Source organism: Balaenoptera borealis (genome assembly GCF_965194805.1).
Source record: "Balaenoptera borealis genome assembly, chromosome: 9".
NCBI lineage: Eukaryota > Metazoa > Chordata > Mammalia > Artiodactyla > Balaenopteridae > Balaenoptera > Balaenoptera borealis.
The window spans coordinates 59,390,356-59,415,727 of NC_138873.1; the positions used below are offsets into that span (position 1 = coordinate 59,390,356).

The 25,372-nt window shown below is 42.5% G+C and overlaps 2 long non-coding RNA genes across 2 annotated transcripts in view; one reads left to right on the forward strand and one right to left on the reverse strand.

Annotated features, from left to right (window-relative positions):
* Positions 1-14,204, forward strand: part of LOC309634827 — a 55,227-nt gene extending 41,023 nt beyond the window's left edge. Inside the window, exons 2-3 of the long non-coding RNA XR_014248451.1 lie at positions 5,377-8,243; positions 13,089-14,204. This is a non-coding gene — a long non-coding RNA (uncharacterized lncRNA). The remainder of the gene's footprint in view (positions 1-5,376; positions 8,244-13,088) is intronic.
* Positions 1-25,372, reverse strand: part of LOC309634829 — a 346,981-nt gene that overhangs the window by 21,163 nt on the left and 300,446 nt on the right. The gene's annotated exons all lie outside the window — the stretch shown is intronic.

The following is a 25,372-nucleotide window of genomic DNA, read 5'->3' on the forward strand; positions in this document are numbered from 1 at the left end:
CAAGAAGAACTTGTATTATTGTTATTTAACCGTTGCTATTAATGGTTATATATTTTGTATCTGTCCCCTGGGGACTGAAATGAACCCTAGACATCTTAATTACATATAATGTCACTCTCTCTAACCTGTTACGTTCCACAGGGTCCCTAAATTCTATGTAATGAGACTATTTCTGGCTTCTACATGTTTCTTCTTTCATCTCATATTATATCTGGGCTTGCAAAAGCAGGAAATTTAAACAGCACCAAAGTGAGAGAGAGAGAAAGAGAAAGAGAGACTTGGCATTGTTTCTAAAGACTGACAAGCTTTTTTTTGAAATTCTATTTTTCCAGCAAAAGTTTCAGATTCCCTTTGACTTTATTATTAATACCCTGAGGGTTCATGCATGATGATACAAAGATGATGTAGCCAAAATATAATTGTGTTTGAAACTTTTTAGCTTAATTCCTCACTTTTCTAATCTGTATGCCTCAAAATTATGAAAAAAATACCATGAATTTAATTTCCCTTGTTAATGTTATTTTCTCTTTAGTTACAAGATTAAAATCTAATATAGTACATCTGGGATTTTCTTTTCATTGAATTTGGACTATAGTATTTATGGGGAAATTGTCTTTTATTTATTTGGTGTAAGGTACATTGAAAACAGTAGAATATTAGAGCTATAAGCGGTTCTGGTTGCATGTTAGCATTACCTGCAGAGGTTTTAAAAAATATGGAGATTCTGTCCCAGTAGATCTGTGATGGGGCCCAGAAGTTTGGAATTCTAATATAACTGGTCTACCTATAGTTTGGAAACACTGGTTTAGATTTTACTTTGTGGGATTCCAAAAACTGGTATAAGATACTGATCAGAGAGAGCCACGTTTTTTTCCCCCTGGATCTAAGTTACCTGTTGGTTTTAACTTCACCACGTTTGGGGCTTATATTAATGACATAAAACAAATAGCATGCACTCTGAGTGCACAAAAGCACTCCTGCCTGACTATTATTAAAAATCATTGCAGCTCCTGAAGGTGTTTTTTATATACGACCATAGCGTAGGTAACTGTTGTACCGGGAAAATCGTATTCAGATTTTCTTCTTGTTATTTTTCAGCAAAAGCAGCCAATTCATTCTAGATAAAGTAGACCTGGTTTTGCCAATGAGGGAAGTGTGAATTGTTTAGATTTTTCAAAAACCTTGATATTTTATTTTATTTCTTTATTTTTAAACCTTGATATTTTAATAAATGTTCTAAGGGCTCTGGACAGGACACCTTGCAGGGAATGATTTTCTCAGAATAGCTGAGCTTCCAGATAACTGAGAGTTACTCAACAGCCACCATCTCATTCTTTCTCCTTTATGTTTTGCTGCCAGGCACATAGCTGCTCCTCAAGAAATACTGTTTAAAGAATAAGTGGATCAAGCCATAAGTCTCCTCTTATTGTTATTGTATATTATGAATATCTCTGCCTCTTAGACTATAGCAAATGTAATTTAACTTTTTTTATGATGACTTATGCCATCGTGCTGAGCTCTAGTGCCCTCGGGGGTCTGTTGTAGTATGCAGAATGTTTTTATTCTACACTAAATGATCCTAAACTGCTGTGATTTTTACTTCTTTTGTTTGCCTTCTATAGTTATTTTTCCCCCTGTTTCCATCCTTGCTGTTAAGCCATCAGCTGTCACTCGTTACTGTTATGCATGTGCCTCTTCTATCCTCTTTTTCTTTTAATTTGCTGCTCTTATTGGGCTGTTTATTTGGAAACCGTATCACCAAGCCTATTAGAATTTCCAAAGAGGAAAAGTAGGCCTCGAGTAAGAACCCTAGGAAATCCTTTCTGATAAAGCTCACTAATGAAGGTGTGTTCTGTGGTGTAGACGGTGGCTGTTAGAGGTCTCTTGTGTTCGTTTCTTGGTTCTCAGCTGTTTTCCAATAAAGCAAGTGCTGAGTAAACAAAGTGACAATGTGTCTTTAAAGAGGAGTGAGGTTCCCTCTACTCAATACTCTGTAATGGCCTATATGGGAAAAGAATCTAAAAAGGGGTGGATATATGTATATGTATAGCTGATTCACTTTGCTGGGCACCTGAAATTAACACGACATTGTAAATCAACTAATACTCCAATAAAAATTTTAAAAAAAATAAAGAGGAGTGAGGTTCCCTTCTTCTACATTTCAACTTCTTATACTTCTTGGCAATTAGAGATGGTTGGCAAACATTTCTGTCTCCAAGCCCCTCCTTTCAGAAAGGAATCAGCTTGAACCCAACAAAGCAGTTCAGGGCAGTTTGAGGTTGAGACCCAGTCTTCTTAGGCCCAAGGTGGTGGAAAGGGCTGGCTCCTCTCCATTCAAGCCTTTATGAAGCAGAGTGGAAGGGAGGGGAGAATTTCTAACCCTGTGAGGAAAGCAGGGCGGGTATTTCACCCTCATTTATTACTCTCATTTTACAGATGAGGAAAGTAAAGCACTGGCCATAAAGTGGCCACTGGGACTCAACTTTAAACTTCTGCTAACGTTAAATTCCACTCGTTATAATTGCTTTACCTCATGGGCATCTCAGCCCTCCCCTTATATGGTGGCTTTCAAGACTGGTGAGCATGTCCACTGGAAGCTTCCCCTTTCCTGGGTTTTTCGGGAAAAACTACCTCTCCTCCTTCTCCTCCTCCCTCTCAGGCCCCTCCTTCTCAGTCTCATGGCAAACTCCCCTTCCCCTTCCTGTCATCTGAACATGGATGCATCCGAGAGCTTCATCCTTAGTCGTCTTCTTTCCTTTCTCCTTACGTTTGCCCTGGTGATCACAACCGATCACATGGCCCTGCCTGATTTGATTTGCTTCTTAAAAACAATGACAATAACAACACAGAAGAAGACCCCCTGGAGCAGTTACCTAAGCACGTGGAGTCCCTGAGAGACCAGCAGGTGGCTTCCTCAGGCCCCTTTCCCACCTGCCTGCTTCCATCCTCCATGTTCGTTGGCTACCATGGTTACTCTGTCTCCTTTGGCTCCAGTCTTTGGCTCCCTCTTTCTGTCTGGCCCTTCAGATGTGGCCTGTTTACCAGGCTTGGCCCTTGGCTTTCCTTTGGCGTTAGGTCCTTATATCCAACAGAATTCTAGACCTGGCCACCTGAATGCCCTATAGCAAGTTATAGCAAACTCAACATGTCCAAAATAAAACTGGTTATCTACCATCTCAGCCAGTAACTTCTGAGTCATTCTTTCACTCACATCAGCTCCAACTCTACTTCCTGTCAATGCTTTCTTCTGAATATACTACGTATTTGTCTCCTGCTGTGTATATCTGTATTTTTTATATTGCTGCATGAAAAACTGCCACAAATTTAGAAGCTTAAGACAACACACATTTATTATCTCACAGTTTATATGGGTCAGGATGTCAGCTTGCTGCCTCCTACCTAGAGGAGCCTAGAGGCTCCTGCAGATCCTCGCCATGTGATCCTCTCATAGGCCTTCTCATAACAGAGTAGCTTGTTTCTTCAAGGCCAGCAGGAGGGTATCCCTGATGGTTCCAGTCTCTGACCTCTATATACTTTTTTTAAGGGCTCATCTGATTAGGTTGGGTCCATCCAGGATAATTTCCCCTTTGAGTACCTCACAGTCGACTGATTAGGGACTTCAATTACCTCTGCAAAATTCCTTCACCTTTGGTGTATCACAGAATGAAACCCATCATATTTTTAGTCCTCCCTCACACTCAAGGGAAGTGGGTTTCACAGGGAATGTGCACCTGTGGGTGGGAATTTTGGGGCCATCTCAGCATTCTGTCTGCCACAGTATCTCATGACCTCCTGCCTGAAAATTGTAGCCCCTTCCATATAGATCTTCCTGCCTCTTCCTATTCTAGTCTATCTAGCCTCAAATCCACCTTCTACACTATTAGCCCAGTGATCTTTCCAATGGGTAAATATGATCAAATAATTATCCAGCTCAACTCTTCAAATGTTTGCTAAAAAAAAACACCCCAAATCCACAAAAAACCAAAATAGGATAAAACAGATTCTTTCAGGTAGCATATAAGACTCTTTATGATCAAACCCTTACTAGTTTCCAGGCTCATCTCTTACTTCTTTCCTCCTAACATCAAATATTGTGCTTCAGCAAGCAAGCAAGCACACAAGCAAGCACACAAGCAAGCATGTATTTCCCTGAACACATGGTACTTTTTTCATTCCTCTAAGTCTTTGAATTGGCTGTTCCTCTACTTTCCTGAGATTCCATCCTCCAATGTGCACAATGATGGTCTGACTCATGAAGTGCAATGCATTTTTCAAATCTTATCTCCTTAATGACGTTTTTCTGACTCACCTGCTTTTTCTGCGCTCCACTGTACTTCCTCCACAACTGCACTGGTGCTGTCCTCTCTGGAGCCCAAGAAGGAGTGACACTTGTCAAGGTGTGTCTGTGATCTGCTGGGAGAGACCCCATAGAAATCTGTTGCCACTGAGGCTAAGGAACCTCCTGGGAAAAGAAGTCAGGCTCTGTCCTTTTCCAAGATTCAGGCAGGTTTGGTGATGTCTGCACAGCCAGTGGGGTGGCCTGGCTCAAGGCCTTGCCAAGGAGGTCAAGGAGCCTCCTGGAGGCTTGGATTTGTCTCCTGGCCAAACGCACATTGGCCTTGTTCCGATGAGTCTGAATCCGGCGAGTCTGCAGGTGCTACTTCACTAAATTCTGTAAAATTTCTTCAGGGTCTACAACATGGTGAAACACAAACGGGAGAGGGTTATATCCTCTTAATCGGCCACAGACGGTAGGCTGGTCTTGACTAAGGAGATTTTGGACAAGGGAAAATGGGCAAGGGCAATAGAGGTGTGGAGGAACAGTGTGCACTGCCTTGGTCACAGAAGCAGCTCTGGTAGGGTGGCAGGGGAGACTCTGTCCTACAGGAGGAGTGGCAGCGTGTATCTGATGGGAGAGGAAATGTTTGGGCCTCAGTGTGGGGATCCTCAGTGATGAAGCACACAGACGGTCAAACTGGGGGAAATTTTGTTGCATACCGATTCTCATTTTGAGCCGTAATTGTTATCACATTTTGTCTCTTCACTAGACAGTATTCGTTTCTGGGGATAGACACTGAGTTCTCACTGCTTGGTATACCTGAAATTTAACATGCAGTGGATGAATGAATGAATGACTCTTTTCACCGTATGGAACTGAGCTCTTTGCACTCTTAGGAGCACTGTATGCATAAAACTTTGAAAACAGATTGGGCATGCGTATTTAGTCTTAGGTGAAAGCCTTTGGAAGGTCTACTGGATTGTCTATTGCAAACGTTAAAAATTGTCATACAGTAGTGTGTGTTCATGTGTTCCTGATAGAAAATAATAATTTTATCGGAAATAATAATAATAATAATACTTTATTATCTGTTTCAGAGACACTTAACCTCACTGGTCTGGCAGCTTATCCAAGGAAACTTCTTTTTCTCCTGTTCGCTACGGAGTGCATATTAGGCCACTGGAGGGAGAAGAGTGGACAACGTGGTGAGTAGTTTCAAAGTGGTTCTAGATGATTTGAAAACTACAGGCACAGATGATCTCCAAGGCCCCCTTTCTGCTTCATATGTCCCTGGCAGCTGTATCAAATTGATCCTATTTGACCATGAAACATGGAGTACTTGAAATCACCAGACTCTTCTATTCCTAGCCAGGGGAAGAAAAAACAAAAAGGAAAAAGATTTCTCTTATTGGACTCAAAGTTTGGCAAGGTTACAGATGTGATCAGGAGCTTGGGACTGGATGTACAGAGACATTGGTCAGCAAAATTGTCTATGATTGAATGGCTGGTTCCAATGTAATTCCATTAGCCTCATTTCTTTCTTTTTTTTTTTTTTTTGTAGAAACAATTAGAAAATTCAAATGCTGTATTCGTAAATTGCATTTGGGATTTAATGGTGGTATTCTCTCCCCAACTGGAATGCCTCTGTGAGTTGCCCTCTAATTCCCATTTATTTTTCCTTTATGCTTGAGCCTAATTCACATGTGGCTCAGAATAAAAGCACTTTGTGCAATCTCTTAACTGTTAAATTTGTCATCCATAGAGGTCTTGGGGTCCTGACAGGATGCCACTCTTTTGACTGCTAATGTTAAAACAGGAGCTCTCAGGAAATGTGGCAAAAGGGCTAACATTTGAATGTAGCTGTTCTCTTAAAATATATATTTATATTTCAGTTATAGTCATCTTGCTATTGACTTAAGCTATTTATTTTTTGATCTTGAATGGAATCTCCCAGTGCTTATCTCGAAGCTAATAAACATATTTATTATGTGTGTTTGTATTAAAACAGCATTATTTTCTAAATTATGTGAATTAGGTACAAAAACACAGGGAAATTTATTTACAAAGCACAAGATGCGGGAGATGCAGTTGGGAATTTGAATGTAGAATCATTTGCTCTTTATCCTCTTGTAGAGTCAATAAATAAAATGTTGCTGTTGTTGTTTGGTCAATTTATTGGAACTCTCCATATTTTACTTATTTGTTTTTACCGTATTTCTTTGTCAGAAGAATTGAGTTGGTTGTGGGTGTTTATTAGATTCTTGTTGACTTCATTTCAGGAATAGGTACTGATAGTTGCTCTCACCTAGAATTGGTCCATGTGAACTTTGGTTGGCTGAATCCCTTTGGCCCAACCAGGGAAACTTTCCAGAAATTAGGTCTAGCCAGGGTAAACATCATGTGAAATGAGCATGAAGAAGTAGCAGGTAAAGCCTACGTGATTGAGACTAAGTGAACTATATATCTATAAAGGAATACTCCAGTGAATAAGTATTTGTTGAGAATTCACAACATGTCCAGTACTGAGGGTATACATATGCTCTTCCTTCAGGAATCCAAAATATGCTGAAATTTGCATTCACTTTCACAATGAATGTGATATGGCACATATGTGACATATACATACATCAGTGCAAAGAATACGGCAGTTGGAATTAAATAGGGATTTCAAATTCTGACTTGGCTACTTATTCTGAGTTACCTTTGTTACGTCATTCAATCAACATGAGACTCTCTTTCCATTTGAATTATATACTGACGACAATAAATACCTTCCCGGTTGTTGTCAGTGTTAGAGGTAATGTATATACAGTACATTGCATAGGGCCTGACCTATAAGGAAACTTAATGACAGATGATAACACGTAAACATGTATGAAGTGGGGTTTCATGATTTCAAATAGGCTGAGAACAGATCCACGTTGTTTATGATTGCTGATATTGTCAGAGCCCTTCTTCCAATCATACACCTTGATGAAAATTTTCAGCAACAGCGTTCTTACAAAAGCAATCACACCCTAGCAAGCCAGGGAAATTCTCCTTAGATGATCCTCCATGTCTCAAAAGACGAGTAGTTGTGGCTTCTTGAGGTGCCAAACATTAATTCATACTTTTTTTTCTGAGAATTTGTGCTTTGTACAACCAGAAATCTCTGCACACTTGCCTTGCCGGGGGAGAAAGCGGGGTGGCCGTTCTCTGGGAGGGTAGGCTGACTGAATCTCACCAAAGGCACGTCTTTCTTGGGAAGGAGCAGAGGACGTTTCCCCAATCCTTTTTGTCAACACAGTGGGAGTTATCTGAATTTCATTTGGGTATTACGTGCTGTGTGAGTTGGGTTTCTCTCTGTTAGAAGAGCTGCTGTTATTGGATTAAAACCACAGTTGTTGGGAAGCACTTAAGACTCCATGGGGGATTTCTCTAGCCAATAGCAGGGTCAGAGTTTTGTTTTTTTCTTTTTTCTAGTAACCCCACTCACCAGAGATTCCTGTTTTCGAGGTAACTATATCACATAGCTGAAGACCAAGGGGACGCAGAATTTCTTTCTTACTACCAAGGTGCCAGACTAGTCAGCCCAGAAATTATCCAAAGCTTGATTTGGCTCTTGGCTGTGGGATAGGACCACAGCCTATTTGGGGACACAGAATTCAACCGTAGGGGAGAATTTCGTAAGCAACAACCTCCAGGTAAAGCCACACATTCTTATGTTGGGTAAAAAGGCCACCTTATGAATATTAACTCACTCCCTGATTCTCTTGTGGTTTACATTCACTGTAGATTTTATCTTTCAAGACAGCCCCTGGCATTTACCAGAGTGATGTTCTCCTTTAGGTAAAAGCTGGAGGCCAATGCCAGAACCACTGGGATGTGCAGGGTGATACCCGCCTGCCCACTGGGCCGAGAAACCGAAAGCCTGCGTTCTAGCCCCAAACCTCGTCTGCCAGCGCTCAGCCAACAAATCTACCCGGTAAGGAGAAGTGCATTCGGGTGCCTTGAAAGTTTAGCATCTGCTTCTCTTTGGCCCCTGCTGCTTTAGAAAAATATTTGGAAGTTTCTACTGGATTTGGATGAGACAGAGAAGGTGTATTTTCCCCATCTCTAGAAACTTGCACCCCACTTGGGGAGCTTCATTTACATGCACATCGGGTGCCGTCTGACTGCCTCGGACTGTACCTTTGAGCGGATCCGATGGGATCTCCACATGCATGTAAATGAACCTCCCTTAGCCTGAGCCTTGCTCCAAAGAGGCAAAGAGCAGGCTTTTCTTGAAACTTGTTACCGCGACAATCTCAAACCAGACTCCCCAATAAGGAATTTTTTTTTTCTTGCTTGTGTGTGTGCCAGGAGGATGCCATGTAACTTGGTTTTCCAGACCGAGGTAATTTATTTAAACATGGATTATTTGAAAAATGGGAAGGGATACAGGGCTTGATTTTAATCCCTGCTAACACAGAGAAAAGAATGCTCGTGTCACAACTCAGTGAGTGTAAAAATTAAAAAAGGCTGAGACTATTGTTTGAAAACAGGCAAAATAATTAAAATTATTATGGAATAATCACATATCACACAACAACCTCCCACTCTTACGAGCAACAATCCAAAACAGCTCCTTCAAAGCGGGCCCAAGGGCAGAGGTTCTGTATATCATTCAAAGACCATCTGTCGTGCAATTCCTGTAGCGCCTTTGCACTATTCTGAGGGCAGGCTGAAATTTAGTCCTGGCAGTTCTCTTTCCATTTGCTAACAAACAGCAGTGATGGCAGATAAATACGGCAAACAATAGGCATTGGTAATGAACTGGAAAAGGATGGGGAGTTCTGCATCCAGCACCAGAATCAGAAGTTTTGGGTCCTGTGCTGGGCTCCTGAGACCCCCAGGGCTTGTTCTTGCCATGTGGCAGCTCAGACAGACATCTGCGGGCTGAGCAAGGTTTCCACGCGTTCAGCCAACCTGCTCAGGGTCTGATTTAAATAAAGTTCTTTTTTCTTAAAAAAATTAATAATCACAAAGACTCAAAGTTAGGGTTTTTTTTGTTTTTTCCATCATTGCTGTTGGTCCAGGAAAGTCAAACATGGCACATGGTTCCCAAAGTTGACTTTTTTTTTAAAAAAAAATATTTATTTATTTATTTATGGCTGTGTTGGGTCTTCGTTTCCGTGCGAGGGTTTTCTCCAGTTGCGGCAAGCGGGGGCCGCTCTCCATCGCGGTGCATGGGCCTCTCACTATCGCAGCCTCTCTTGTTGCGGAGCACAGGCTCCAGACGCGCAGGCTCAGTAATTGTGGCTCACGGGCCCAGCTGCTCCGCGGCATGTGGGATCTTCCCAGACCAGGGCTCGAACCCGTGTCCCCTGCATTGGCAGGCGGATTCTCAACCACTGCGCCAGCAGGGAAGCCCCGCAAAGTTGACTTTTTAGTTTGCAGTCTGTACCTTTATTCGGAGGCCACGTCACCTTCCGTAACTCCCCTCGCTCTTGTCTTCTTGTATCCTGTCTCATTCTGTGGTTTTACAGGGCTGGTTAGAGCATAATCTCGATCGTGATGCTCCCTGCGGTGTTAATTTTCCTTGTTTCAGAAGTATCAGTTTTGAGATTTGATTGTTTGATGTTGAATCAGGAAGGCAAGATATTGTTACATCCACCTTCAATAATTAACAGTTTTAAATCACAAATTAGTAATACCTGAGAAACTCTAGATTAACGCTGTGGTTTTGAATGTTCAGAGCAAGCTAGAATTCTGACCCAAACCCTCTTTTAAAATCATTTGTTGGTCACTTTTCTGTGAACCGTATCTATGTACAAACAAGCTCATAGGTTCATATACCCAGCTCTCCATACCCTATTTCTACCCTATTTCCTCCCCCCTCCCAATCTCTCTGTTTGTCTGTCTGTCACACCCCCACCCCCACACTCACACACAATTCATTAGGCAGAAGTTTCTGGAACACTTCCCAGCAGGTTCAAGAATGGATCACATAATGAGTGGAACAGTGTTATTTGCAATAGGCACAGAACTTTTAATAATTTAACTTCTAGTTGGAGTAATAAAAAGGTTGTTCCAGCTCATCTTGTAAAATTAGCACTTCATGCCACAGAGACCCTTGTCTATATTGATAAGGAGCCCATGTGGACCTTAAGTAGCAAGGCCGCCCTAGACATGTGAAGTGGGCTCTGGGGAGGGGTTGCATTTGTGTAGTCTACGGTTCAGGCCACTGAGGGGCTGCAGTGGGTGGGTGTGGAGAAGTTCAGAGGCAAATCCCAGTCCTCCATTACTGAAACTCCAAAAAGGCAAGGAGCTGATATGGGGAGCTCTTCCCACACTGCCCCTGACTTGGGTTCTCACTGGCAATTCTGTCAGCATGGTGTGCTCAGCTCCTGTGCTAAAGCCCTAATGACACTCAGGTTGTAATTTATGCAGGTTTTTATTTCCACCACTACTTTTCAGCAAGCATAGTTTTAAACTCAAAACAACTGAGTGATTAAAAAAAAAAAATTCCACTTGGAAGCCTAGGATTTTAGAGTCGTAAGGGACTTTAGGGGATTATTTACTTTATAGATGAGGCAAACTGAAACTTAGAAAAGTTAACATGATCTTCCCAAAGTCATTCAGTAGAGGAATAAGGACCATATTTGGGGCTTTCCAATCCTAGGTCAGTGCTTTTTGTCACACCACACTGTCCCTTTAGGTCTTGGTAGCATAGGTCCCTGAATCGTACCATGCTTGGTGATTTAAACTGACGTACAAGTAGAATTTGTGGAATCACAGGATTGGAAGACGCCGACCTTTAGACCAATCCGTGCCAGTATTACGATAGCATGGCGGACAATTGAGGCATCTCTTCAGTCTTTGTGAACTAATTGCCAGAGCCCTTTCACGTGTGCAGTCCTCTGTGTCATTTTAGTTGGTTCTGTATGTAACAGATCTGTTTACTTATCTGGCTGTTGGCAAATAACTATAATTCAGGTTACCTGACTTCTAGAACAGTTTTTTTTTCCCCTTCCCACTCCACCATTTTTTTTCCCCTACAGGGTGGGGAAGATCCCATTAGTTGGATACTTTTGCCACATGCGATTTCTTCCCTGCCCAGTGGTGTGCTGGTGGTGCCACTCTTGAGAGCCAGTTTTTGTCAGGAATTTTGCAAGTTAGTTGTTAAATGGCTGACAGCTTTAAAAGGACCGCGGCGGATTATTTACACCACAGAAATTGGCAAACATTACAAGTCAGGGCAACCCCTCCCCAGAGGGCTGGTTGTTCAACATTTCCCAGCACACAATGGCTCCTGGCCTTACTTTCCTATCTTTCCTAAGACCAACAGGTGAATTAAAAGAAAAGTTAAAGCTCAGTACTTTTACTGCTGCTGGCTGTCCAGTGAGACAAAGGTAAACGACTCTACGTATAGCAAGTCTGTACTAACCAAACAATAATCTGACAGCATTATTGTTTTCATTACTGGTACTTGTAGCGGTGACTTCATTGGAGACACATAGAAATACTTACTTCTAGACCTTTCTAGAACCGTCTCACTGCTCATATAGACAATATTTCACAGGCCATGTCCATGTATGCTGCCAGAAAGGAATTTGTTAGACTACTGAATAAATTCAACACATCTCCATTTAATGTCTGTGGATTCTTACCCTCTCCCTGTTTCAGACGAGGAAATGAAGGCCCTGGGTTATGCTGGCTCTTACTGGGCTTCCAGGGCACGTGTAGGCTTTGTCTCTGCCAGGATAAGTCAAACTGGAACACGTGCCGAAAGCAGATGCTGCTAAAAACCATACAGGGAATCGAGCTACTCCAGTACCTCCTGGATGGTAGAGTCAAAACAGCGAAGAGAGAGTTTCAAGCTCAATGCCAGGTCGACGCCTAAGTCACCAAACCTGGTTAATAAATTAGCCATTTTGTGAAAACCTATGTGTGCATCTCTGGATAGTATTTTTTCTGGTGAGGCTTCCTCTTCTGTCCTCCTGTTTGAACTTGAGTGACTACAGTGGGTTATCTGAGCACCACTTTTCCTTGCAAGGGATCAAGTGTGAAATTTCTTTCCCTGTCCAAAACAGTGACTATCCTAACTGCTGACAATGTTTTGCACTGGAAAACATAGAATAGAGGAGAACTGAAATTTAGTTCTAGTCCGTTAGTGCTAGACCAGCCTCGTGACACTGGGCAAATGACCCAATCACTCAGAGCCTCGGTACACCCATCCCTAAATGAGATTAAAACTACTGGATCTGTATATATACATATGACAGCAGGCTGGTAATTTTCTAATAACAACCACTTGGGATCCCCTCTTCCCATCATCCACATTTTCTTCATATAACTCATTTATTTTTACATCTCCCACACCTCTTTTAATATTCTAAATAAAGTGCTTTATCTTTATAGCCGTGATTCTTAAAAGAGTGGTCTCCAGATCAGCAAGGCCAACATCACTTAGGAATTTGTTAGAAATGCAGTTCTCAGGCCTGACCCTGGATCGGCTGAATCAGAAACTCCTTACATGGGGGCCTAGCAATCTGTGTTTTGACCAACTTTCCAGGTGATTCTGGTAGACAGTGTTAGGGAGTCAGATTGAGGGGTGAATGTGAGGAGTAGGATGACACGTGTGGGGAGAAGCCGTCTCAAAATCCCTCTGGTGATCAAGGCCAAAGTTTTCTCTAAAGCTGGGCACTTTTATCCAGTTTGCAAAAAGCATACCAGGTACCAGCTTGCAAAAGTGAAGAGTCTTAGATGACAATCGTTAATCGTAAAAGCAGTAATAATGTGTGTGTAGTGCTTTTTACGTTTCAGTATTTTTACCTCATTTTCTCAGTTGAGGCTTGGAGCTGGCAGCTAGAAGAGTGATGGTGAGAGGCTGTGATACTCCGCGTGGAGGCCTAGCATCTTAACAGGCTGATTTCCATTCAAGGAGCAATGTGGTCCCTGCTCCCAGGCCACGTTCCCTGGAGTGTGGTGATGGGCAAAACGCCACCGGTGCCACACACAGATTCTTCTGCTGTCTCGGATTTGGATCAACAAACTTTTCTGGGGAATTGTGGATCCAGCAGACCAATAATCACTTATCTCAACCAATGACAGATACCACAAGGGAAATGATTTTCAGATTTAAGTCACCCAAGTCCGTGACCAAACAAGTTACAGTGTAGATGGAAAAACTCTCGTTTCTGCAGCTCGTGGGTGAGAAGAGCCTGCTGACTGGGAATTATTTACACCGCAAGTCAGAAGGGGCTGCAGAATCGGGTGACATACGGCCCTCGGGCCTCTCACGCCTGTGATTGGCAGGTCACACTCTCTGGTTTTTTGACTAAGGCCTGTCACAGTTGAAAAGACAGCTAGTGAAATGGTTTTCACTTCACTGAGGGCGATGCCACAGGTCACCCAACGCTGCTACCCCAACAGTGAAATGCTGCAGTGCCTCTCCATTAAGGACCCTGCTCAGAGTAGTTTCACTCTGCTGTGTGTTCCTGCTGGATGAGAAGGTTGCCAGATGGACCAATGGAAAGAAGAGGAAACACTGTAACTTACACGTATTTGCCAAAGCTGACAAGACGATGTATTATTTATTTAACAGACTTACAGGGAAGTTAAAATCACAAGTGAGCAAATATGAGAAGGAAGTGTGTCCAAAATAGCTTGTTTTGGACAAGAATTAAGAAACAAACAAGAAAACACCACAGCAACATCCTGATGAAGTAGGAAATTTATAAGGAAGATCTAGAAACTCAAGAGTGTCTTTCAAGGGATAAATTTGATCTGATTTGATAGAATCTGAAGTACAGTTGATGGCAAACCTCTGCAGAGTTTCCCTGGCTTGTACACATCACACAAAAGCATATATTCATTAATGCAAATACATATTTAATTGTCCTTAAAGTGAAGTTATATAGCATTTAGAAATGAATAAATGCATAGCCTTTGGGATTGTTCATGGTGACATCTCTCATTCATTGTGTTTGTGTGTGTGTGTGTGTGTGTGTGTGAGAGAGAGAGAGAGAGAGAGAGAGAAAGAGAGAGAGGCCTCATTCTCATCAGTGATGGTCTTCTATGGTTTCAGAGAAGGATGTGGTTCATTCTGGACATTTGATAGAATTTGAAATGGTAAGGAGCCTGGACCCTGTGTGCATTTTTCTAAGCAACACCTCCCTTCTCTCTTTCTGTTTTTTCCTTTCTTTAAAAAGTTTTTAAATCTTGAATTGGTGCTCAAACTCATCATGGGACGTGATTAGAAAAACAGAAAATAACGTCAAATCTGATAACACTGGTGAAACATATCTTTAAAGGGATTAAAAAATCTAAAACCGCATGAATGTATGTATCTAGCTTTCACATCTTTGCTGCACCCTATTTCAGAGAGCACATTGATTTTTGAGTGTCGTCCTTGGTGCAGCTGTCGAGATCAGGAGATACTGTGCAGTTTGTTCATCACAGGAAGGGCGGGTTCCCAGAATGGTTAAAGAGCAAATTGCACTGAGAGAAGTATATATTTGGTCAAAATAAAATAATTCTATGGAAATGAAGATTTCTCCTTTTGTCTCGCCTTGTCTGTCTGTGGTTTTTAAAACATTTTTCAACTCTTATTTTTCTTTCTCACAACTACTGACAGAAAAAAAATTAAACTTTGACTTCGATGTTTTAAACTTTCTGAGTGAGTTGATTGTACACATCATAATTAAAGACCAAACATTGGCTAATGTCCACCTGGTAAAAACCGATGGCGAATTAATTAAACAGAGTGCTTTTTATTCTATATAATCAAAGCTAGTTTGTCATTTCTGCTATTATGTGAATAAATATGAAAACAGTTAATCTGAAATCCATAGGTAGGTTTAAATTTAATTCCTATTGTAGTTGACAGTAGAGACCCAGGCTCAATCAGTGTTTTTTTTACAGTGAGACTTTTTTTTCAACTTAAAGTAACAAATGATCATCCTTTATGTTAAAAGTTTGAACTATATCCACAATTCATGCATGATTGTTTCCTGCCATGGATGTTATGATTAGATGTTATTATAGTGGTTTTATATATGCATGTTTGAGGACACCTACTAATTTATAGGGTTTATCACCATCTGAAATCCACCCTTCCCCCCCCTCCCCACCTTTAGTCAGTTGGTGGTCTTTATTCAGAATGTCCTTTGCTTGTTGTATGCCCAGCCTGGTCCATTAGTAGCTGTTTTTTCTTGTGTTTGTCCTTTCTCAGACATTTTGGTTTTGGCTGTTTGCACGTGAGGTCAAATGACAAAGAAATTAAAAATCCTGCCATCAAGTAAGCAAATGCCCCAGTTGACTTACTGAGTAAATTTGTTTTTGTGTAGTTGTGCACAATACAGCCTGACTGTAAGACATTGGAGGGAAGATGTGTCTATACTTCTAAGAGATATATTTCACCTTGATCTTGAGTTCAAAGATCATTCAAGTTGTGGCTCGCTCTTTCCTTCAGCAAACCTGTGTGATCCAAAAGTAGGCAGACTGGGGTAGGTGGCGAATTCCATCACCTGCCCCTTTGGCTTTCATTCAATTAGCAACAAGGCCACTTTTGCCCATTTCTGCCATAGAGTTCAGAGGGCAGGTTAGATATTCACTTTGAAGGGTCTTAAAGAGTTGTGTACATGACACTCCAGTTTTTTCACCCTCTCAGGATATCTTTCATTCTGAATCTCTAAGCAAATTGGAATACGTTGAAACAGCTTTTGTCTAGTGAGTAGTGTTAAATAAAAATTATTAGCAATTCCTGACTTGTATTGATTTCAAATATTAAAAGCTCTGTAAGCCTTTGCTTTTTGGTTATATGTAACCACTCTATCTGTTTTGGTGAATAGTGTACTGGTCTTCCAAATTCTGACCTAGTTCCTGAGATAGCTGATGATGTCTTTTTTCTCCGTTGGAAGAACTTTTTGAATAACAGTACGTGCATCTTAAAATATTTTTCTTACTACAGAATTAAAGTTTATTGTAGAAAATATAGATTATCAAAAAGAAGACAATAAACATCACCTTTAATTTTACCTTCTACAGATAAGCACTCCATAATATGAGGAATTTACTTCTAGACATTTTCCTCTAAGCATATAAAAAAACGAATATTATTTCCTTATCAGAGCTTAAGGGGTTAAAAGGGAAAGAGGATTATTTCACTTCTTGCTTACATTTTCAGCTCCCTCAAGGTCCCCTCTTTAACAGACTGTCTCTGGAGTGATTCAGGATGCCGAAGCAGTTGATCACTGAATAAATCTTCCCTGACTCTGAAAATGTTACAGTATAATGCAGCGCACACAACGCAGGTTTCAGCTGAACTGCTCTGTGGCCAGAGATGATCTCTGGGTAAAGAAACTGCTTGGAATTACCCAGGGGAGTTTGCATTTCTGTAGCGAAATAGTGAGCACAGAAATGGAATTGAGTGACTTGCTCAATATTTTGGCCGTATAAACACTAAACACTGGCTGGGGGAGCGGAAGATAAAAGAAATCTCGGTATCTTTTGATTCAGGGAAGAGAAGGATACCTTATAAATGTCACTCATTTGGAGAGCCCCAGAAATGGGCATTTCAAATACATCATCAGACGGCTGGCAGGATGGAATATCCTGGGAGCCCCATTTCTCTTGGTGCCACCGTGAACAAGAGAGCCGTAGCCATGTAGCATGAGGTAACGTCTGCTTCACAGAGCCTTGGAGCTTCAGATGTCGGCCTGTCCTCTGTGTCGATATTGGGATGTGAGAGGCGGGGTGGGCAGTTGCTGGGGAGGAACACTTCAAATAGATTTTCTGAGAGATCGGTTTTCTCAGCCTTCGGACAGTGAGAAATCAGTTCTTGCACTTGCATTTCAAGGAATATTTTCATGCCATTGTGACCATCAGAATCATTTTGAAACCTATCCCTCCAAACTGGGAGCTACTGGTCTTATTCAATTTTTGTATTTCCTGTGCTGAGGCAGGTGCCTGAAACATACTAGACGCCCAGTAAAAACTTACTGAATGAAGAAATGAGTGAATGTGTGTTGTTAGCAAAGGCTTAGGATTAGCTACAATGTGTGAAGGGCATGGCCATACACAGCAGAAGATCCTTTTGTGTACCATCTCTGCTTCAGGTACCAAGAAAAGTAAACCCTTAACTACGGCCACTATGGTCTAGTCCATGGAGGTTGCAAACTGTCAGTGTCAATTCAGTACAGAGACCCGTTTTCCAGGGGCATGAGGTGGGGGGAAGGGTGACAGAGGTGGCTCAGAGTATTAAAAAATATTCTCAATGTAAATGCCTTTGGAAGAAATATTTATTTTCTTAGACACACACTTGCTTGTGTTAAAAGACATTGTCCTATACCCCCATTTACTTGCCTTTCTTGTGAAGGCATGTGAACTTGACAGCCTTGGTGTGGTGCAAAGCTTCTCCATAGACCAAAATGTACTGAATCTGACTCTCCAGGGGGAGGAGGATCAGGAATTTATAATTTCAAAAGCTCTCCAGATAATGTGGATACAGGTGGTCTGCGCACAGGCATTTGGGAACCAGTGGTATAGAGGAAGGGCTAATGTGGCTTTTCCATTTTTCTATAATTTATGGGAACCATTTAGTCTTAATGTCCAATTACTATGCAGTGCCATAATAATTACCACATGTATGTTGTTAAATGTGTGCCTGATTAACTTTATTACAGGTTGTATCTGAAATAGCAGTAACTGTACCTACATGGGGTCTTGGTCTTCAGAGATTTTATGAGCAGAATATTAGAAACATAAAGGGAGCAAAGTTTAGGGCCAAACTTTGTAAGTTTTTACGTGTATCTCTGTGTGGAAAGTTAAGCTGTAAACAGTTTGTCATCATTTTTTAAACATTATTTTTAATCTGTAGAATATTGTTGTTATCTCTTTCGTGGTACTTGGACTTTCATTTCCTTTGTGATGAATTTGGGAGAAAGGAAAAAGATGATCTAAAAGTATGCAGAACAAGCAAAATTTTGTTGTGATGGCAGTCTCCCTGTTGATCTAATATCAGACCATACACCGGTACCCATCCACCCGCCTGGTGACTGGGGGACGGGGCCAAGAAACCTTGAACCAGAAGCCATATTGAATTCAAAGATCCATTCCAAGGAAAGAAAGAACATTTTGCTCAGGACAGACTCTATAAATGACCGATGTGTCCCTCATTCTACCACAGAACTTTACCACACCAGAAATTGCTGGCCACGACTTGTTTATAGCACCCATGACACCAAATATGACCTTTTCTGACAGTGGTCTTGAAGTACACGTGTTAAATAATTAGCAGACATTGCCAAATATCACACCAAATCACTGGTAGGACATCAAATTTCATCAAATTTCAGCCAGTTACCACCATCTTGTCCCCTTCCAGTAAAAAAAGAGGGGAAAAAAAGGCAAATTGAAAGGATTATATGGATGAAATAAGTACACAACAAAGCACATGTTTGGAGATGGGTCATTATTTTACCTAACTATTGAGGATGGTGGATGGACAAGAAAGGCCCCTTCCCGAGTGCCACAGGGGATGGAACAATGATGTGGTCCTCACCTTCAAGAGTTCACAGTTTGTCAGGGTTCCTCTGGGTCTAACCATCACTGGAATCAGCAGGAATCTCACTTCCTGAGTCACTCGGCCACTCATTGACACCAGCCCCCTTCAGGTTTAGTGAAGAGCCGAGCTCTGACATAAAGGAGCTGCTCTAGCTCCATTTCCACCTTGAGTGACCCCCAGGGAGGCCACGATGATTATTCAAGCCTGGGCTTTGGTGCTCAGGACCACCTGACTTCACATTCCAGCCTTAATACTAACTTCTGGTGCCATGCAGGGCTGGTTACTGCAGCCCCATGAGCCTTGCTTCTGTAGGTGATAAACAAAGAGGACGATATCCACCTTGCAGTGTTGCTTTGAGGATTAAGTGAGCTTGTGTAGGTACAGTGCCCGTCACATGGTCATTACTGAGCGGTGCCATTTTCCTATGCGAGGGGCTGTGGAGCTGGCTTAGGGGGTCTGGACGCCACAATGGAGGGTTCAGACTCTGTTCCAGTGCGGAGGGACCAATGTGCCTTTCCAGGGGAGGGGATCTTCTGCAAATCAACCCTCTCCCCCAAGCCCCGAGGGTAACTGGGCAGTTGTCTGTAACCAGGAGCACTAATTTGGATCTGGGGACCAGGTCTTCCCAGAAACATGTTACCAGTCTCACAGTTGCACGCTCTGTTAAAGTGTCATACAGAGGCCTGGCTGGCGCCAAAAGGGGCCAAGAGTGTGCTGCCTTCTGCACGTGCGAGGGAGAAGGGGCGTCAAAAGGGCCAGAGACCGCTATGGGTCAAGGTTAGGAGGTGCTTTATGATTCTTTGAAGAACCTGCAGTTGTTTACGGCAGTGAATTTAAGGGGTAAAGCAGATTAGTTAGAGATATCTTACTGCACCGGGGCTGTCTTTTGAAAGACTGCTTTCCCCTCCCTTCCTCTTTCCTCCTCTCTTTGTGACCAAGGCTGTTGACCCAGAACCATACCCCTGCCCCTCCCTCTGGGGAAATGTTCAGCAAACCACCACCAGCCAGATCTCTAGCTGTGCTCACAGCACAGGAATAAGAGAGTCTAAGCACGAGGAAGCTGGTGCAAGCTGGTTCAGCTCCAAAAGTGGGACCAACCTCGCCCTGCAGCCCGTTACCATCTCGTTGTAATAGTAAGATCTCCGCCTGCCGTGCCGTGATGGTTTGACGGGCTGCTGACCAGATGCCAAAGGACCATACGAGGACAGAAAAGAGGTGGCGTCCCAGTTCCCGGAAGAACCCTGCCTATTCCCAGAAAACCAATACTTCTGCCTCCTTTCCATTAGCCTTGCCTTTAAACCTTGTCTCAATTGCACCCCGGCTGAGAAGTTGATTTTTGAACTAAGTTCCCGCTTCTCTATTCTCTGGCCCTCGGATAAAGCTTGCCCTGCTTGATCTCAGCTTTGGTTTCGTTTTTTGGCTGCGTGATTCAGAAGGTTAAAAAGAAACTCCCTGGCCAAGACAGGGGGTCTCCGCTCAGGCTAGGGCCCCAATGGGGGGGGTTCATACCACCCAGTTGGTGGCACCTTCAGGGCTTAACAGAGCCTAATGCAAGCATCCCCTTGGCCGAAGGGCATCTCCTGATGCATCCCATCCACATTTGGTCTTGTTCTTTAGTTAATCCTCTGACACTTTGTCCTACCAGTGATTTGGTGTGATATTTGGCAATGTCTGCTAATTATTTAACACGTGTACTTCTTATCTCCTTTAAGGAGGAGTACGCTTTAAGGATTGTAAACTTCAGAAGGGCAGAGAAGAATTTTCCATTTCTTCTGTCATTCTTTCAGCTCCTAGTCAGGGGCCCTGTGCATACTGGTGAGTGTGGCAACAAATATCAGTTGCATAAACAAGTGCTCATGTTTCTAAAAGGCTGTCGGATGCAGTCAGTGAATTCTTATCATACGACAGATTGGAATTCATTGGGAAGGGGATGTTCCTTTATTAACTGTCCCGGTCACCTTAACTTAATGCAGAATATTCAACATGGTCGAACTTCACTTGCTAATCAAGGAAGGACGTCTGGAGTGATGAGTAGCACAGACCCAAAGTTATCCCTGGTTTTGTTTTCAAGAAGAGGTGTAACTTTTCAGACAATTCACTTCAGCGTTTACTGCTTCAGCTTCCTCATCTGAGTTGAGTGTTGAACAGATAATATCTAAGTTTCTGGTATTGTCTAAGACTTTGTTATCTTTAACTTAGTGTTTTAAGGTTTCTCTTATGATTATGACTGCTCCATGTATCTCCCATAGCTGTTTTGGAAGATGTAGAAGCTGAATTATTCATCTTTTAAAAAAATTACATTTCCAATGAACAGTTTTTTGTTGGTTTTGCTTACTTTTGATAAAATTACAAACAATTATCTGATAAAATGAAGGTTTTACCCAAGATGAGGATTCTAAAAAGGTATTTTTAAAAAATCAAGAATAACTTTCTAGTAATTTTTATGAAAAATATTTTATAGCATTTCTATAACTATATTTAAAAATTTTGTGTTTAATTTAAAAACTCAAAACTCAATGCTATAAAGCTGTGAAAAGTAGAGAGACTAAAAAAATCTAATATCTAAATACATTTTTTTTTCTGGTAAAATTATAGGCAGTATTATGAATGTTCTGCCTGATTAACTTCTGATTACAACATTCTAATTGGAAAAGTCCTTCAGGTAAAATAGGACAAGTGGTAGTATAATAATAGGCTGAGAAACATGGCTTCATGGACACAGTCAGGCATCAAGTATTTAGCTGCTCCTGGGGTGTTGAGTTCTGGGCTGGAGACTTATAGGGAGACAATAAATTTTGGTAGATTCTGTCCTCAGGGCATACATTCTGATGTAGGACTTGTATTTCCTATACAGTATAATATCTATGTCTATATGTACCTATCTCTTTATTTCTATCAACTGAGTAAATAAATCCCCCCAACCAAACTCTTACTTTAAAAAAACAAAACAGACAACTCCCCCCCCAAAAAAAAACATAAAACAGTAGTTTTGCAGTTTCTTTTCTAACATAATTTTCAAAGTTCTACTTACTCTGAAAATTTTACATTGGCTGTCTGCACTTGAACCCCAGTGACTGACATTCTGATAACTCCTGGCCTGCCCAGATTCTTTTTCTTAGCTGAAAACACAGCATTTGCCTGAAGACAACATCTCTGAGTTATTCTACAAATATGACTTCCGTTAAAAACCAATCAGAAGGAAAACACAAAAAAGACACAAATAAATTATCCTGATTTCTTTTAGGCCCTGGACCTAAGTTTATTTTCAGGCCCCTCTCAACATTTTGTATTTATTTATGCAGAGTCTGCTTTGTTTTAAAAAGGACTTAGGGTTACTCTGTGTTCTCTATTTTTAGTTCTCCAGCAGAACTAATTTGACCAAATCCACCAGATAGTACAAAGTGGGTCCTATGTTGAAGATGTGGCAAACGCCCAGCTGTCACTGAGAAATTAGAAGGGTGCTGAAAAGCCTTATGAACCTACACTGTTTTCCCCCTTTGACTTTCTCATTATCAGATTTCATTAGAATCACTTCTTAGGAATCTTCTGTAGACAGGCATTTTAACTGGGTGAAGATGTTACCTGGGAGAGGCGCCAAATAAACTAATCTTTGTTAATGTGTTATATATCTGATTAATTCATGGTTGCAAACACAGTGCCTCAGGGGCCAGGCCAGTAGCTTGCGAGAGGGCTGCTGACTGCGGTGGCGCTGGACAGGAGTGGCGGGCCAGCTGCGGCCCGGCCCCTGCGAGTGTGTAGGACTGAGGTCCAGGCAGCCGTTTGCCTTCCTTTTGAAAAGATTAATGCCTGAAATAGCCTGATTTTTAAAATGTTGATAATTAATTCAGAATTTCTGGAAACACTGCATGGTCTTACAAAACCTCTTTGGCCGCCCTGATTTGGGCCAGGCTCATGGGCCTCCAGTTTGCCACCTCTGGATTAGTGCATTAGTCGTGTTGTATCCTAATGGCAGGTCCAGAAGCAGGTGACTGTTCTAAATGTTCTGTGAGGGCATGAGTGGAGAAGGAGGTCTGGGGATAATACCTAATGCCTGGGCATGGGATATGGGGGCGCTGGGCAGGGCTCGGGTCCCGTAGACCTGACTGCAGTCAAGTCTGAAGGAGGGTGAGGGGCTGAGGAGGGTTGGATGGGGGCCACATCCTCGTCTCTTCTGCCTGGAGTGAGACCCTGAGTGACTTGGAGGCTTTTGTCAGCTTCAGTAAATGACACTCATTTTCCTTCGATGTGGAAGCTGCCCTTGTCCGGTGTTCAGAGAGCTCTGCGTCTTCTTTGGTTCTCAAGGTGCTCCTGAGCAGAGCAGATAGCAGGGCCCTATCAGTGAGCAAACAACCCCCGCTGTGAGGCTTGCCGGCTGCTTCTCAGCCAGAGGATTAGCGATGATTTAGAGGAACGCAGGAGGACACTTAGAAGAGTGTCTTCTTGGCACTGGAGTCAGCCAACAGCTGGCCTTCAGGAGGAAGGCCGTCCTTTAATTCAGGACAAAAAACATAATTTTTCAAACGGCTCCCCTGAGTCCACTGTGACAGTCTGGCATTTGTGACAAGGAGACGCCTTCAGAGCCAGGTTCATTGTGAAAGCTCTTCACTGTGCTCCAGGCATGAGCCTTACTTGGGGGACAGGGGCACCCCACCAGGTGGCCTTGACAAGTGGGATTCTAACACAGAACCTGCTGGCGATGGTATGGGAGTTTGTGGGTAGAGGTGAGAGGGTGCAAGGAGGGCAAGATTATCTTGAACAAGATTAGCATTTGAGAAGTGGCTTGCTTTGTTTTACGTTTTTTGGAAATACAGGACTGTATGAAACTTCCGGTTCTCCGTTTTATCCGCTTCCTGGGACGGCCATTAGGGGGAGCGCTGCGCTTGACTAAGATGCATAGATGGCTTAGTTCAGCGGGCATCTGAGATTTTCAGAGAACTCAGTCCTCATTTTCTTTTCTTTTTCATGCTATGCCTTTGTCCTGCAGCAACAAGTGATGACTTTAGGGTATTATTTCAGGAATGGATGTGAGAAGGCACTGGGGGTGAACAAAAGAGAAGTAGTTGGTGATGATTTTGGTATTTCAGAACAAGAGGAAGTTCTGTTAGAAAAGTAGTGTGTGTGTGTGTGTGTGTGTGTGTGAATACGAGAGAGAAAAAGAGAAGAAGGGAGGGAGGGAGGAGGAAGAGGGAGAAAGAGAGGAAGAGAAATTCTTAGTTATTATGAGACAGACTGTATGTGACTTAAGTGAGTCTTACAGGGGCTTTTGGTTTTCATTGATAGGACCACTGCATTTCCTTGTCATAGACACTGATTAGACTCCTGAGTTAATCATCACAGAGCAGTTGACCAGCTGACCCATAGATCAGATGGAGCTAAGAACAATCCACGATGGAGTGCACTGCTCAACAGCAGATAAGTGAGTGGTTGGAGCGTTTGCACCCACAGCTAAGATTTTACATGGTCCCTTTTGGTTTGTGCTGCTGGCTGCAGTGCCTTGATTTAATTCCCAGTCAAGGTGAGGATCTGGAAGTACACGCAGGATCGGTAGCTGTTGTGCAGCTGCACACACAGAAACACCGTGCATGTTGCTTTTGTAATAAGGAGGAATCTAGTCTCCGACATTCTCTGCCTGGCTCCCTTCTTCCTCAGCGTCATCTTCCTGCGCTTGTTGTGGACTCGCTACTGTTTCATTCTCACCAGTTAGCAGGGAATGGAAGAAAGAGGAAGTCCGTGAGGTCGACTATGTTAATTTACCAGCCTTTTTTCGTTAAGCAAATAACAACAAACATCTTTGGCCAATATGAAATACAGATTTTGCGTATGGAATTTGATGATCCAGATAACCCTAGGCTTTCACTAACATGTATACGTATATTTCCTAAATAGCAATATCAGCAAAACATCACAGGCATTAAGGTGGGTAATAAGATTTCTTTAAAATGCTTAGGAGAGGGGCTTCCCTGGTGGCGCAGTGGTTAAGAATCCATCTGCCAATGCAGGGGACACGGGTTCGAGCCCTGGCCCGGGAAGATCCCACATGCCTCGGAGCAACTAAGCCCGTGAGCCACAACTACTAAGCCTGCGCTCTAGAGCCCGCGAGCCACAACTACTGAAGCCCGCGCACCTAGAGCCCGTGCTCCGCAACAAGAGAAGCCACTGCAATGAGAAGCCCGCGCACCCCAACGAAGAGTAGCCCCCTCTCGCCGCAACTAGAGAAAGCCCGTGCACAGCAACGAAGACCCAACGCAGCCAAAAATAAAATAAATAAATAAAATGAATAGATTTATTTAAAAAAAGTACTTAAAGTCATTTCAAAGCACTTTAATTGCCATGAAGTGATTCCACTTCCCACTTAACTTCTTCTGCCTCAAGGTCCCCTTTACTCAGACTGTCTAAGGCATGATTTAGGTTTTTGGAAGCTGCTGATAGTGGCATAAATCTGGCCAGACAGGGAGGGTGCTATGGAACTGGCAGTACACTCTGCTGGCCAGTATGCCCTAATGTCACAGCAAACACTCCAGAATGAAGCAAGCAGGGACTGCTGGGCACCCTGACCAATGCAG